This window comes from Perca flavescens, chromosome 4 (genome assembly GCF_004354835.1).
Source record: "Perca flavescens isolate YP-PL-M2 chromosome 4, PFLA_1.0, whole genome shotgun sequence".
Classification (NCBI taxonomy): Eukaryota; Metazoa; Chordata; class Actinopteri; order Perciformes; family Percidae; genus Perca; species Perca flavescens.
Genome location: NC_041334.1, coordinates 10,085,177 through 10,101,395, shown reverse-complemented (window position 1 = coordinate 10,101,395; position 16,219 = coordinate 10,085,177). Strand labels below are relative to the sequence as shown.

The 16,219-nt window shown below is 39.8% G+C and overlaps 2 long non-coding RNA genes across 2 annotated transcripts in view; one reads left to right on the top strand and one right to left on the bottom strand.

Annotated features, from left to right (window-relative positions):
- The window catches only part of LOC114554670 (uncharacterized), a 34,539-nt gene extending 21,651 nt beyond the window's left edge, over positions 1-12,888 (bottom strand). The window contains exon 1 of the long non-coding RNA XR_003692450.1: positions 12,492-12,888. This is a non-coding gene — a long non-coding RNA (uncharacterized LOC114554670). The remainder of the gene's footprint in view (positions 1-12,491) is intronic.
- A 1,733-nt stretch (positions 12,889-14,621) lies between these two features.
- Positions 14,622-15,833, top strand: LOC114554583 (uncharacterized). The gene is made up of 5 exons (XR_003692441.1): positions 14,622-14,822; positions 15,059-15,123; positions 15,240-15,334; positions 15,428-15,547; positions 15,665-15,833. It is a non-coding gene; the product is annotated as an uncharacterized LOC114554583 (long non-coding RNA).
- Positions 15,834-16,219: the final 386 nt, after the last annotated feature.

Sequence of the window (16,219 nt, the reverse complement as noted above, 5' to 3'; positions counted from 1 at the left end):
CCAGATGTTTTTTTTAAGCGGAAGAGGAGTATGTATTTGCCAAGTCGCAAATTAGCAAAATGTTCACTATCGGTATATTTCATTTGCAATATCTGCTTTTGGAATACATTATCCACTCATACTGTAGCAACAAAAGCACGCTACAACTTTTCTTATGGTTAAGTTTCAGCACTCGCAGCTCTCTGTCAGGGTTAGGGAAAGTGTAGTCTCGCATTGCCAGACCTTCCTCCACAGCGGTGCAGAGGAGGGTCTGGCTAGTCCAAACAGCATTCCCGGATGGGAGAAAAACGTGCTCCGGTTTATTGGCATTTCTTTAAACCAATCACAATTGTCTTGGGCAGCGCTAGGTGCCGTACGGAACAACAGTGCCTCAGCAAAATAGCAGCAACAGGAAACTCTGATTGGACAGATTCTAGCTAGCTGTCTGGATTTACCCTGCAGAGATCTGAGGAGCAGTTAACCATAGTCCTCAGAAATCCACCGCAGTTTAGAACGCCAACACAAAGACAGAGGAAGGTGACGGACATCCGACCGAAAAGAGTGACATCCGGTGGAATTTCCGGCAGCAACGGAGCAATCCCAGAAGTGGAACGTCGTGGATATAGGCTAGGGAAAGTGAAATAAGGCTGACAGGTAGCTATAAAATAAACCTACCAGAATCCTCAGGGGGAGAGGAACCATAGATTAATCCGGCAGAACTAACTGATAAGCGGAGAGTTTGGAGAAAGTAGATTCATCCAATATACTATACCTTTACAGTAACTGGCCTTACAGGAAGGTTTATGATCAACCAAAGAGGTTGAGTTGTCTCATACTTTATGCACGTACTACACAACTGAGTCTGCCTTTAACACAACCTCTTCATCTCAGACTCGTAAATCGCAGACTTCCTACGTACCTGACTGCTTACCCACACAGGCACAACAAATCAATCGCAACAAACACGGCAAGCTTTAATCAGACTAAACTTTCAGCTATGCTGTTCTCCTGCTGCTTTTCTTCCACTCAGCGTGCTTGAATTAAGTTTACTGACTGCCCACATTTAATAGGGTTGCCACAGAAAACGACTTTGCCCAGCATACAGGCAAAGGAAACAAACAAGGATAATAAAAAGAAGAGACTGAACAACAATAGATAGAGCCAGGAGGAGGGGGCTAAAGATCAAGCTGGAAATATGGAACCACTTAGGCCCTGAGAGCACACCCTATAAAGGGTTAAAGATGGCTACGGGATAAGTGGAGCTCGTTTATCGCAAATTTGACAGTGGTAGTTAAATGGTGAGTTTTCCCTCCGAGCTGCCAGTCTGGGAAAGCAGACAAGGCTCTCTGCTCTCCTCACCTCCGGTCTTTCCCCACTCTCCCGTGCTCTCCTTTTGTTGTTTATGGGCGCCTGTCTCCTCATCTTAGCCCTTAAATCCTCCTCGTGAAGCAGGACAAAAAGGAGAAGAGGATTTTCTCATCTCGTCTCTGCTCTCTTCTCGCACCATTACACTCTTATTTTTCATCGCCGCTTTAGGCCTGCGAGACTATCCTTTCCACTTCCATCTCCATCCATTCCATCCTCTTTTAAACCCCCCACCCAGTCTTTGCCCACCCCCCCCTTGTCTCTTTCTGTCCCTCGCTGTGGAACTAAAATCTTCAACCTGCCACCCCTGGAGTGCTCACAGATGTCCACAGCCTGGCGCTGAAGCGGGCGCTTGCCAGCAGCCCAGATGCATTTGCGACTCGTTGCCATTGTGATGTCCTTCCTATGCGACGTGATCAAAATGGGGTCCGGCGTGGTGCAGAAGCAAAGTGGTGAGTACACTGGGGAAAACAAGCTCAAAGAGGAGTGTGGGCTTGAACCTATAAAATGAGAATTTCTGCCGTCACTTGTTGTAAACTCTCTTCAGTTTCTCTTCAGATATATTTCACATGACAGAACTGACTGGATTCTGTACATAATACAAAATGTAAACATGCAGAAATGGTCATTGTAAAATGGATATACTAAAATTCTTTAACAAGTGATACATTTACAAAAAACTAAATAAGTATAACTTTAATATGAGGAGACAGTATAACATGTAAATGTTTCTTATTAAATAAAGTTTAAACTAGAATTATAAAATGTGTTACTATCATTTAAGATATTTGTACACTCGACAGCAAGTGTCGGTAAAAAAAAGAAAAGCTGTTGAAGTTGTTTATTCAACTATTATTTGTATTTATACAAGAAGGAAATAGGAAAAAAAAATGGTTTCTCAGTACAAGATGTCTCCTCACTATTGTTAGGCGATGTAAAAATTAAAATAACAAGCTATCAACGTTTTATTTCTCGGATCTAATCCAGGATATATGACATTCAATGAAGGGGTTGATGCCTTGCTCAGTAGTCCTTTAACAAGACAGACATTTGTCATATAACAGCTTTTTCATCCAATTGCTCCAATTTCAGAAATCAAACCCTTTTATATTACTCTGTAGGACAAATTCAGTCATATATATATATATATATATATATATATATATATATATATATATATATATATATATATATATATATATATATATATATATATATATATATATATATATATATATATATACACACACACATAAATAAAATATTGTACTGCACCAGCCACACTCCACAGTGGTTGGAAATTATCCTGGAAACCAGATTTGTGGCTCATGAGTCCTTATACACCCCCCACACAGACACACACACACACACACACACACACACACACACACACACACACACACACACACACACACACACACACACACACACAGGTATGTGGTAACCCGCACGCTCACCAGTGTCTGGCATTTCAATTAAACTCTAGTCTATTCATAGTATTAAATCATAACAAGAGTTATCTCAAGCCACTTTGCAGATAGAGTAGGTCTAGACCACATTATAAATTATAAAAGACCTAACAATTACAGTAATTCCCCCCAAGAGAAAGCATTTAGTGCAACAATGGTGAGAAAAAAACTCCCTTTTAGGGAGAAACCTCGGACAGACCCAGGCTCTTGGTAGGCGGTGTCTTACGGTGCCGGTTGGGGGTGTGATGAACAGTGGCAATTATAGTCACAATAAAGATAATGGGACTATGACTAGAAATAGTAGTTGTAGTAGATGATGGTGTAGCAGGGCACTGCAGGGTGTTACAGGGTGTCCTCAGGAATTTGAGACTAATAGAGGGGGATCCGGTCTCAATTACACCGTCATTTTGGCTTTTGAGGTTTCCACATGGAAATAAAGAGACATCAATCACTTATTTCATATAATAGGAATAACCCATCGTAAAAATCTGATATCTGATTTAAAAAAAAAAAAAAAAAAAAAAAAAGATATGACAATTGGTGGTTTTGCTGGTTTTAAACTACATAACTTTCTGGAAATTCTAGAACGAGACCTTTAAATGTGCAATAAGTCATCGCACAAAAACCACTCCTTGAAAGAATTGGACAAATGTTAGAAAGATCTTATATTTTTAGCATGACAGTGTGCAAAGTTGAAATTAAAAAAATCACATTACTGTTGTCTAAAATGAAACAAAATGACTTGTGAGTCTTGGAGGAAGGCATTTGATGCTAATGGATCAGAACAGCTTGAATCTAGAAATCATTTTTAGGTCTGAGGGGGTCAAATGCTTGTTGTGGGCACGACAGGTTGACCCACTGTCAGAAATCATCACTTCACACTGGAGGGATTTCCGTTGTCATTTTAACCTTCCCTCCCCCGCCTTCTTCCGCCCCCGGTACCCCTTTTTCCCCACTCCTCACACCCCCTTTTCCCCAACTCTCCCTGCCGTTCACCTTCTGTCACATCTGGACCTGGTTCCCTTAGCTGCGCACGCGCACACACACACACACACACACACACACACACACACACACTTTCCGAGCAGAACATTAAACTGTAGAGGTCAGGAGGCTGGACCCATTATTTTGCCCATTAATGTTTCTGTGAGGTTACTGTAGGCAATTGTGAGCACCTGTGAGAATTCAGAGGGAGTGAGACTTTACATTGTGGTCTAATACCCATATTGCACCACACTTAACCCAACCTAACATTCTGAAAAGTGAAGCCAGTGCTGAAGCTCCTTAAACCTGCATTCTATCTCATTTCCAGCAGGGGGCGACTCCACTGGCTCCAAAAATAAGTTTGTTTAACTATAGAAGTCTATGGGGAAATGAGCCTACCTCTCACTTGATTTATTACCTCAGTAAACATTTTCATAAGTGTATGCTCTCAATCGCTAGTTTCTAGTAGTATTCTTCAATATAGTATGATGCATATTTAGTAAATTATGGTCCCATCTATTTTAAAATAGATAGATAAAACAGGACATGCTTTAGGGGCGTGGCTACATGCCGACCTGTCACTCAGGACAGAGGTTTAGCAATGCTAACCATGGCACGGTGGGCATTAACATAGACCTGAACTTGTTTTTGGTGTTGTCACATTTAACTTTGACCCTCTCACTGTGTGTTTTCACTTCAAAGTTAGTAGTTAACACTTTGTCCCCCCCCAAAAAAAGCGTTATGACAACCAAGCTTGCTAGCTACCGCTACCTGGTAACTTAAGGGAAAGTCTGCAGATTTTCTCTTCTGCCGTACATGCAGGAAGAATGGCGCCAGTACCCCGAGGTCCGCGTTTACCCTCCGGTAAATCTCCACTTGGATGACTCGCGTCTGAAGGGTTGAAAAATCTGCAACTTTCCCCCTTTAGCCATTTAGCTTAGCACAGCTCCATGTAACCATAAACAACACTGGCTTGGCCGCGTCATCCTCCCAAGCTCCACCCCCGCGTCAAAATCGCCACATCCAGTTGCAAAAAAAAAAAAAAAAAAAAAAAAAAAGATGGTGACAAACTCGAGGCTTCAAAACAACAGTCCAGTGACCTAACCGATGCCCTGCCCACTATTTTTACAATCTAGGCTTTGTACCAACAATTACAAAACAGAATCTTCTCCACATTATGCTACTTAATAATCAAAAGTTGTTTGTTTTTACTTTTTGGACTTCGCAGCAATGACGTTTGATGAGCTTGGAAATAATGACTAGTTTAAAAAGGCACATAAAAAGTTAATCAGTGTTTGCAGTCTGTATTTTCTACCCACAAACAACAAAAAGGACACGTTGTGTGAAGTTTGTGCAACAGCTCCGACCGATCGATGTCAAAACATCTGTAACTCAGTTTCCTCTTATTCTTTTCCTCCAGGCCCTGTCCTGTTTGCCACCCTCTCTGCAAATATATGTAATAATAAGTTGAGGTAAAATCCCAAATAAACGGACTGGTTCACACAGCAACTAAAGTGATGGGGGCGAAGTAGCCTCCCTCCCTCCCTCCAAACGCTCTTTGAGAACAGTAGTTATGCACTTTTATGTCTGTTACTGCACTTCAATTGTATGCATTTGTATGTGGCAGCCTGTATGTCCAAAACATTAGAGTAATCTTGAATAGGGCTGCAAGATATGTGGAAAATATCTAATTGCGATTATTTTGACTGATAGGATTCATGATATTGTAGGCAATGATACATGTTGTGTCATTATTCTCATTTTCATAAAAGAATAAATATGAAAATGATTATAGTGCGATTTTTGCGAGGTTCTGTACCAAACAGAGATGTTTTCTTTACTCTGTAGGATAGCATTTGTAGACTAAGACGTCTCTGCAGCAACACAATACTTGTTTGTACTTGAATGGTTTGACATATTTTGCCTTTAACAAATATTGCCCCGTGCGATTTGGATATTGCAGTAGTCCATAATGTGATTTTGATGAAATTGCGATTAATTGTACAGCCCTAATCTATTAGCCCTAACAGTACAATTCTTGATAATTGACCTAACTTGAAAAATGGGAAACTTAAAACATACCAACCCAACCCAACCGTGTGCATTTCCCAAAAGCAGAAGAATCACCTCATGTGTTTGAGCTTTTGGGTGAATTCCATTTCCAGTCAATAAGCTGACAAATCTGCTAAATGGTTTTGACATGAAGCCTTCATCAGTGCATGTGTGACAGCACTGAGCTCTCTCTTTTAAAAAGGACGCATCTCCAATCTGCTGCTGTAAGAGACATAACCTCGTACCAGCCAGGCTGCATCGTAGGAGACGCTCAAGAATGAAAGCTTATTATAGGCTTATCAATTCACTTCAGTCACTTTATTATCCCAAATGGGAAACTAGATCTACAGTCGGGAGTGTGCAAGATAATAAAAAAAAAAAAAAAAAACACAAACGACGTACAAATAAACAAAAAGACAACAATACAAAGACATGAAGTACAACAATGTTGCCTATATGCACTATATACACAACCCAATTTTACACAACACCACAGGAGCAATGCGCACTCAGACCCATCATTCAAAGTCTGGGGTGAGAATATAAAGATGCAACACAACTCCCCTGTTATTACGTGGTGAAAAATGTGTTAAAAATCTTTAACCCAACTGCCATCAATTGTCCAGACATCCACACGTGTGTCATAAGGGACTGCACATCTTGTTATTTTAACACGTCACCCCACCTGGCACGTTTTTCTTGTTAATGTACACATTGTAGAGTATTGTGGGTATTTTGGCACCATCTAGAGAAGCAGCGGCTGCTGTATGTTACGGGGAAATCGCACCCTAAAAACGGAATTCTTGCCATTTTCTATAAGTGAGGCGGCTGAGGCTTATCCCACCTGAAATCACCTTTCATTTTGTGATCTTTTTTTTTTATTGGCAACATGGAGTTTAACCTTCACAAGTTGATATCCAATATAACAGCAAAGCATGATGTATTACCATACTGATCCATGTACAAAATCTGAAGATTGGAATAAAAATATTTTTTTAAAAGTCATAAATGGCCTTTTGGTCTATGTGAAAAATATTTTGTGATAAATAGGTCATTGATTCAGAAACAAGCAACATCTACAGCTGACATAAAAGGACACTCAACGCCATGAAATGTATATTTGAATAAACATCTTTAAAAAATCATATGATCATAGTTGACGAGGCTTAAATTTGTGACGTTTAACAAGCCCAGTTTATCACTGGAGTACACACGAGATTAGTATTTTTAAAAAAAGGTCTGCATGCTACATTACTAAAGCTTAAGATATGTACATACGACTTTCTGTCATAAGAGTACAACTGCTTTGGAGAAGCTGTAATGTGATTTGGTTATTTGTTTGTTTTGATTGTCTTTTGTTTTGCCCAAAAGCATTCTAACAGCACTTTGTCTTGGGAAAAAACCAGTCTCACAATACGTATTTGGCTTTTTTATTTAATTTTTTTTGTTTCTCTGTCACAACTTGGTGGCGTATCCATCAAACCATTAGAAAATATGTATCATGAGACTTTATTGTTTCTATTCAAAACCATCTAAACGTTTCTCACCCTCACCACATCATGTGAATTCAGTTTTAGGGTGGAATGCCCCTTTTTTTAAATACTAGCATGTTTCCCTGAAACCCCAGTGGAGCTTGTTACACCTGGTGCTTGTTAAAAACACAGTGCAATCCCATGCAAGGTCAAAGGTCACCATTTTACGCTACCTAAACCTGCCGTGCCTCTAAAAGTCCCTTAAGCCTGCAGATCGATAGCACGTGTAGAGAAATATTTTTCAGACAATGAGCCGAGACCGCAAAGTCAAGCCCCAAATCAGGGAAATGTGCTCAGTTCTTCTTTTCTTTACTTAGTCGCCATCTTCCCATCTCTATTCTTAAAACTATTAATAACTCTGCCCAACTCTTCTAAACTGAGATTACTTGAAAACGTATCCTTAACATGTGTAGGGTCAAAGGTCATTGTTAATTGCTACCTAAACCAGCACAAAACAATGACAGATTGACAAGAGAATCGCTAAAAGTTTAGGGTCTGGAGGCCCAGCAAGAGTCAAATGTCAAAGTGTGACAAAATGGGTCACTGAGTAATTGTGAAACAAAGTGTCCTTGACTTCTTATTACGTATGGTTTGTCGTTTTCTTTGCTGTTTCTGCTGTGCATCATTTCCAAGGTATCGCCTGTCGTTCTAAAAACCAGTGGTGGAAGAAGTATTCAGATCCTTTACTTCAGTAAAAGTACTAATACCACACTGTAAAAATACAAGTAAAAGTCCTGCATTGAAAAATGTTACTTGAGTAAAAGTATGTAAGTATCATCAGGAAAATGTACTTAAAGTATTACAAGTTAAGAAAAATCCTCACATTTTACAAACTGGAAACGATCCAACCAGTTGTGTGATTAATGGTCTAATTATTTCAGCTGGACCTGTAGGCTGTTATATTGTTGGCTAGTTCCGTTTATAATAAAACATCAGATTTTATAAACTACATGTGTTTTGTGTGCAAACATCTTAATATGTAAAGTAACTAGTAACTAAAGCTGTCAGATGAATGTAGTGGAGTTAAAAGTACAATATTTCTCTCTGAAATGTAGCGCAGTAGAAGAAGAAGAAAGTGGCATGAAAAGAAAAGACTCAAGTAAAGTACCTCAAAACTTGTACTTAAGTACAGTACTGGAGTAAATGTACTTAGTTACATTCCACCACTGCTAATAGTGTAGTAGAATATACTGCCATGTCCTTTTCCATGTTTTTTTTTCTGAAAAGTTTCTGAAGGTGTGTCCGAAATCACAGGTCAGCTCCTTCATAGTTTACATTTCTTGACCGAATATGTCATAACTGGCCAACAGTGTCGGTCCAAGCTCAAAGACTCCTCCAAATGTAGCGAGAGGTGCAGCTTGTTGTTGCCAGAAATTAAAAAAATTCAGGTTACAATCGGCATTCATACCCAGGACAAATGGCTGCGGAAGTCACGTGTTATTCATCGGCAGTAATGGAACCATGACACCCAGGTGGATGCGTTCATAATGGCGTTAAAGGCTCGTCGACGCCATCGGTAACTTCTGAGACTCATCTCAGCCACAACTCCCGTCTGTCTTTGTGCAAGCAGTTCCAAATTAGTCGGCACAGAGTTTAAAAGAGAAACTAAATAGGTCACGGATGTAAAAAAGAAGCATCCACCGTAACATTTACACTGGCCTCCATGCTGCTTTCTACGGTTTACCAACCCTATTTTCTGGTGCGTTTGAGTCACCAGAAAAAAAATGGCAATGGGAAAGGAGTCTATTTTTAGTGGGTTTTTACCAAGTTTAATTATATACACGCTAATTTTGGTGGGAAAAGGGTATAAGTCTAAAATCTACTATTTATCTGACTAGCTCAGGGATTTAAAACATAGCTGTGTAGGCTACTAGTTGAACCAGATTTCTATCAGAACAAGCACATGTTCAACTGAACTTACATTACTGGCAAACTGGCATGTCTTGCCTTCAGGTGAGGGGGGGGCAAGAGTGGCCAGTGCCCCCGTAATATTAAGCCTTGGCCCCTCTTTGGCACCCTTAACTGTGGCAAATATTTTCATAAATTTTTAACCCCACCTTTATCCCCAAAGAGGGGACATTATTCATGTGGACTAATACATGAAATGTAGGTTAACACTGACTGAGTATTCTTGTGTTTATTGTTATATGTGTATCGTTAGTCTAGTGTAGAACCTAACCTTTGGAGGGATGGTGTTATGTAATGCTCGTGCTTAATATATTTGGTACCCCTAAAATCACATGTGGCCCCAGCCTGGCCCCTCCATTTGAAATGGTCTAGCTGTCTGACTGCTTCGGCTTGTTGTGTTTGTCAGCTGTAGTCTCGCTTTACCAGACCATCCACACGCTGCGGAGCGGAGGAGGGTCTGGCTAGTCCACACAGCATTCTGGGATGGAAGAAAAACTTGCTCTGATTTATCGGCATTTCTTTAAACCAATCACAATCGTCTGCACGGAGCCGCTGCAAAATAGTTGTGCGAGAAAAAAAAAACTCAGATTGGACAGATAGTCTAGCTAGCTGTCTGGATTTACCCCGCAGAGATCTGAGGGAGCAGTTAACCATAGTCCTAAGAAATCCACCGCAGTTTAAAATGAAAAAGGAAGGAGGAAGGAAATTGACAGCGAAAATACATGCATCCGGCGGAATTTCGGAAGTGGAACGTCAAGGATATAGACTAGATAATTAGTAACCCTGTCTCTGGCATCAAAAATGAATTGAGAAAGAAGTGACATCTTCCCTCGCAATGACACAATGATATCATTTTGATTATAGTGTTGCCTTTAAAAGAACATACATGGTCAAATATATAAAAAGTGACCCTAAACCTCAGTTAAACCAAGTCTGCAGCAGGTTTAAGTTAAACCTCAGATACATTGAGCTCTACAGGAGTCTAGGTGATTTCAATGAGACACAGCAGCCGGGTTCAGACTAAACCAGAGGTGCAGTTAAGCTGAAGAGTTAATCCACAATGTCAATAATGCCAGGAATAAACAGTCACATTCATTGTTCGGCATTATGTAGAGTAGTTAGCTAATCCTGGAGGTACATGTAGGGAATTTAGTTCTTTCCCAGGGAAAATTTGACAGGACTCAAACTGCTGATGGACAAATTGGCTGTTAGGGATTTTTATCTTTCAATCAGACCTGGACAGTCTCTGTAACACCTGACTGCTCAATACTCAGTGGGTAAACCTGCAAAGATTTCTTGGAAATGAAGGAAAGCCCTACCCTTGTAGTCCATTATTTTTGGACCTAGCACGTTAAAATATGAAGCCAAAGCGATACCCAGAGCGTTGAAAAATGACACCAAGGGGTCACGACCAACTGTCAGCATTTGACGAGTTGGGAGTGAGAATGTGTTGAAACTACAGCCCAGTTACTGACTTTTACTTCAACTCTTATTTCGCTCCATATATTACTACAGTACTTATACAGTACATATTCTATGTCTACCGACATATTTCCCAAATTGTAAAAAAAAAAAAAAAAAAAACACGGATAGAAATAGTACTTCTAGAATATTGTTATCAAGTAAAAGTACTTTAAGAAATTTTACTCAAAAATAAAATCATGGTAAAAAATGTAGTTTAGTAAAGTGAAAAGTAGGTCAGTTAAAATGTACTCTGAGTAATGATGATATGTGATACTACTGTTAAAGAGCTCATATCATGCTTTTTCCCTTTCCTTTATTGTGAGATAGAGAGAGATATAGAGAGATATATATATATATATATATATATATATATATATATATATATATATATATATATATACACACACACAACTTTACTTTTTTGTCCTTCTTGTAAGACGGAGTTCAAAGTGCTGAGTAAGGTTAGGCACAAAGTGTATGGTAAAGAAACAACGGATAGGGTTTACTGTTTACAATGTGTATGTTCTGCTAACTTGCCAATTATTATTATTTTGTGTGTGTGTGTGTGTGTGTGTTTTATTGTTTCATTCACTCAACACGCCCGTTCTCTACTGTGTAAATGGACCACAGCAGGCTACTAAAAAATCTTCCTTACACTCTTTTCCTAGACTATTATTTTTTTTTTTTTTTTTTTGTGCATGTTATAGGCTTCCAAAGTGAAAAAGCCCAAAGTCCACCCCAAAGGGACTTACCATCTCCAACAGAAAACACTGTTCACAAACTGCTCCAAACAGCTCTATTGTAGTCCAGCCTTTACTTCAGAGACAAACAGGGGTCACTTTGTAACACACGTTATAATGCTCGCCTAGCTGCTAGCAAGCCACGCCCTCATACTCTGCCTAGCAGTACTTACTGCACATGTGCGACTCCCAACAAAGATGGTACAGAAGAGTGAGATGCCTCACTCTGTAGCTAAAACAGAGAGCTCAACACACAGGGTGAAAAGAGGAGCTGCAGTTCAGTACAACAAATATATGGTGTTTTCTGAAAATTAAACCACATAAACCTATTCTGGTACAACCTCTAAATACAATTATGAACCTGAAAATGAGCATAATATGAGCACTTTAAATTAAAGAACACCTTTGGGCTATGAAATAAATTGCATAAAATGTCGATGTACACACAAGTGGAACGACATGACAACGACACATTCCATTTCTATAGATGGCTTCCTTCAGCCTGTTCATACAACTAACTGATCATCAGTTATAAATACACAGCCTCCTTCCTCAGTTCAGCCTCACTCGATTTAACCAGAAGGAGGCAAAGCTCCTTCCTAAAAAAAAAAAAAAAAAAAAGGTCTGTGGACAACTCAGCGGGTGCAACAAGCAATATTAAGCCACATAAAATAAATAGCCGGAAACGATCTCATATAGAATCAACAGCAGAATAAAACATCACAAAGAAACAACACAGAGATGTGTAACACTCCACAGCAGCTGCAGCCACAAACACACATATTACAGCAAAGGTGAGACAGCAGAGTTTTTATATCGCATAGCACGCACGCACACACACGCGCGCGCACACACACACACACACACACACACACACACACACACACACACACACACACACACACACACACACACACACACACACACACAAAAACGCAGTGTACGTGTTGATGTAGTCACCGTGAGAGGGAGTTTAATGAGTTTGTTGTTGTACCCACCTGTCTAGAAGTCTTGAGCCACAAAGTCCTCCACAATCTGCATAACGTTAATATCCAGTCCACTCAGCCTCTCTCTGTCCCAGTATAACCAGTCCACCCAGCCTCTCTCTGTCCCAGTATAACCAGTCCACTCAGCCTCTCTGTCCCAGTGCGCTCCTTAAAGCTTTCACAAACAGCAGAACGTCCTCACGCTCCTGAAGGTAAAAGTGTAAGCAGGAGTCACTACTGGAGGATCCAGATCCATGAGCATGTTAGCAAAGCATGTTAGCCACAACCCAGCATGCACCTGTTGGTCAGGCACAGGTGTGTTTGATTTGGGTCAGTTAGCATGCTTGCTAGATGGTGCATTAAATCAGTGATTAATTAAGGTAAAATGCAATCTTTTTTCTTTTCTTTTTTTTTTAAACTTAATGGCATAATTTCCATTGTGATAAAGGAAGTTTTATCTTTTAGCTTAAGACACTGCATGAAAAGTGGGATTTTCGTCAGTATGCGGGACTGTAGATTGTCATGGAACTTCAGGTTTACGGCTGCACACGGCAATTTACCATTGACATATATAAAAATGGACCAATAGACCCCGTTGCTCTGGACGGAGACCAGTGAAGGTTATTAGAAGCACTTTTCCTGTGATCTCTTGCTTTACTGCGCAGCCTCCAACTGACAGAGACAACGTAAATGTGACGTGAGCAACGTGTCTGAAAGTTGTAAGTCTTCTGGTAGCTGTGCCAAGAGAAATCTCAATCATTTCCAATCTTACAGAGACGGAGAGTGTAGGTATATGTAAGGAGATAACATAAGCACAGGCTAATTATTGCTAACTAACATGCTAGTTAACATTAGTAATTAAACCTAAACAGCTAATGTAAGTCGAAACTGCCTGCGAGCTTCTCCTGTACTATACGGTAATTCCTCTACTGTGCGACAGTAAGTCACTTGGTTATGACACAATCGTTAGTTTATTTTTACAAAAACGCCTGCTACGGAGCCATAACGTGAGGTACAAGGTAATGGAGCCTTTTATACAATGTCGTGTTTCAAAACAATGGACAAATAGAGTCTTTAAACGCTTCAGATGTAAAGTTATTCGCTGTCAAGTGACGTAAAAAAAAAATGGCGGTCAGTGTAATGCTACCAAGAGGTGATCGCTTTGTAGCAACAAAATGGCGCCATCGGAGGTTCGCATTCTGAAGCGAAGCTTACCCCCTTGCAATTTACAGGCAACACCGAAAACTGCCGTAAATTGTCGGAAATTGACGTGGGCCTTGCTTGGCAGTTGTCCCCCATGACCCCCCCTTCTAATTCTAGGGGAGGCTTTCACATGTAAATGAAAATGCTGTGAGCTATACAAATGCAAATCATGGTAGCAGCAGGGGGAGTTTTACCCCAGGTGACATTTTTCTAAAAGGTATTAACTTAATTTTAAGAAAATCTCTTAAAATAGATCAGACTCAGTATAGCCTAATTGTAGACTCTTCAATTTTAGCTTGAATTGATTTATTTAATGAAAGTATGCTAGATTAATTACTTTGTATGTCATTAGCAATGACCAATGTTATGTAAAAAAGATACACAAAATAATTTATTTCAACAATTAGTTTTAATCAGGCTTTGCCACAAAGGTAAAATGTGCATTCCATGCAAACATCACAGTCTCCTCGAGCTCAACCACTGTGCATAGTGGCATGACTACAGTCTTTGGTCTTGCTCATCCAACATTGTCTGGTGGAATGGAGACAGAGGCTCCACTGTACAGTTTAAGAAGTTCTGTACAGTTTAAGAGTTCTGCTGACACCAAAACACTGTGCTTCACATAAAACATATCAGGTTTGTCATTGCATGACAAGGTCCCAACCATTTATCTTCTTAAAATACTGGCAAATTCAGCACCATATTCACATGCCCATGGCATATGAAGCTGTTGGCTCTGCTGAAATGGCCTCATAATCCAGACATCAATTGTCCTATTATTATTTCCCAGTATTGTATTATAACTCACTGTAATTCACCTCCACACCAGTATGTGCGCTGTTCGCGCCCTGCTGGTTAATCTGCTCCTCTTTGTCTATCACTCTGCCCCGCCCCCTACCCCCACCTTCACTGCTCTCATTTGAAAAAAAAAGCGGCTAGAGATGAGTCCGAGAGTTAGAGCAAAAGCTTCTGAAATATGGGAATATTTCAGGCCAACTGGTAAAAGAGTCGCTGTACACTCTGTCAAACTTCACTTGGAAACACACAGGAGTTGTTCAAGACGTTTGGAGTGGTTTTTTTCTCTCCTCCATATCACCTCCGGGGCTCCAAAGATGCGTTCACAGAAAAGAAGAAGACAACGTAAGTATATGATTATTAATGAAACGGCGAGCTAGTCTGTATTGTTTATTCTTGAGAAGTACAATGACTGTCTTTGGATGTTAAACAGGCTACTTAGACTTGGCAGTAATGTTTTAAACCTGCAAGTCTAAACGCGAGCAGCACAGACCTGTGGCTTCTTTCAGCGCCATTCATTACAGAGCTAAGCGGGTGAGTTGTTTTATAAAAGTATTTTTTTTTTATCTCGTAATTTACAGAAAGCAGTTCGCCGTCTTCACAACTCTGAGACAAACTGTAGCAGGCGGTACGAACTGGAGCAAGGGTAAGATTTAAAGGATATGCTTTCATTTAATGAATTTCATTAATTCTTCTGTATATGGACATAGATACGTTAATAGATACCGATTTTTTTTTTTTTTTTTTTTTTTTTTTTAACAGACTAACCTCGCCCCATAACGAGACTGTGACCTATATTTGCTCGGAGCTGTCTGCAAGTCCAGATTTACATTATGCTGATAATGACGCCATTGTGTGTAAGTAATTTTTACTTTCTCATCTTTCCTTGTTTAATTTTACTGTGACTTATGTTTTTTTATTCATACCACTCTCATATAATTGTTTTCCAGCTGCCTGTAAGACATACTACGAGACAGCACGCAGGAGCTTCAGCTAGAAACAACCAGATGTGGCATCGCGGGCAGAAGCTGTGAAGAGTTCAACTCGGAGTCGGTCGAGAAGAAAAGAGGGTAAGATTAGATCCGTTTGGTTAATGTGAATATTTTTCAGGGGCATTAATAGATGTGTTGTGTCCATAAGCAGTGCATTGCGCAGTACTGACTGTCTTTATTGATTGATTTTTACAGCTGCTGGAAGCGAAACAGAGTGTGCTGGCTGCGGGTGAGCGGGACATTTGGAAGTGCGCAACATAGACATCCAGGACAACGCACCACAGACGTCTGCAAAATGGACCGAAGTTACCTACAGCTCCGAGGCAGCCGCGGGTTAGATGTGGACGGTGCTGCTTCTCGTGAGCGTGGGATATTTGTTGTATGTGCTGTGTGTCTCCGATGCTATGTACATAGTTTTTTTTCTGTCTGTGTTTTGTGTCAATAAAGCTCTATCTTTGAATAAACAGTACGTTCCTGGGAAATAATTGTAACTATGATAATCATGACATGAATAAACAACATAGCATATATGAAATAAATATATATAATACATAAATAAATAAATAAATAATATATATATATATATATATATATATATATATATATATATATATATATATATATATATATATATATATATATATATATAATGGCCCAGGTTGACCAATAGCCTAACCCATGACAGACCTGTCAACCACTCACGAGAGATTTTTCTTGTTTAAAAGTAGTGGTTTCATCCAATAGTGAGTG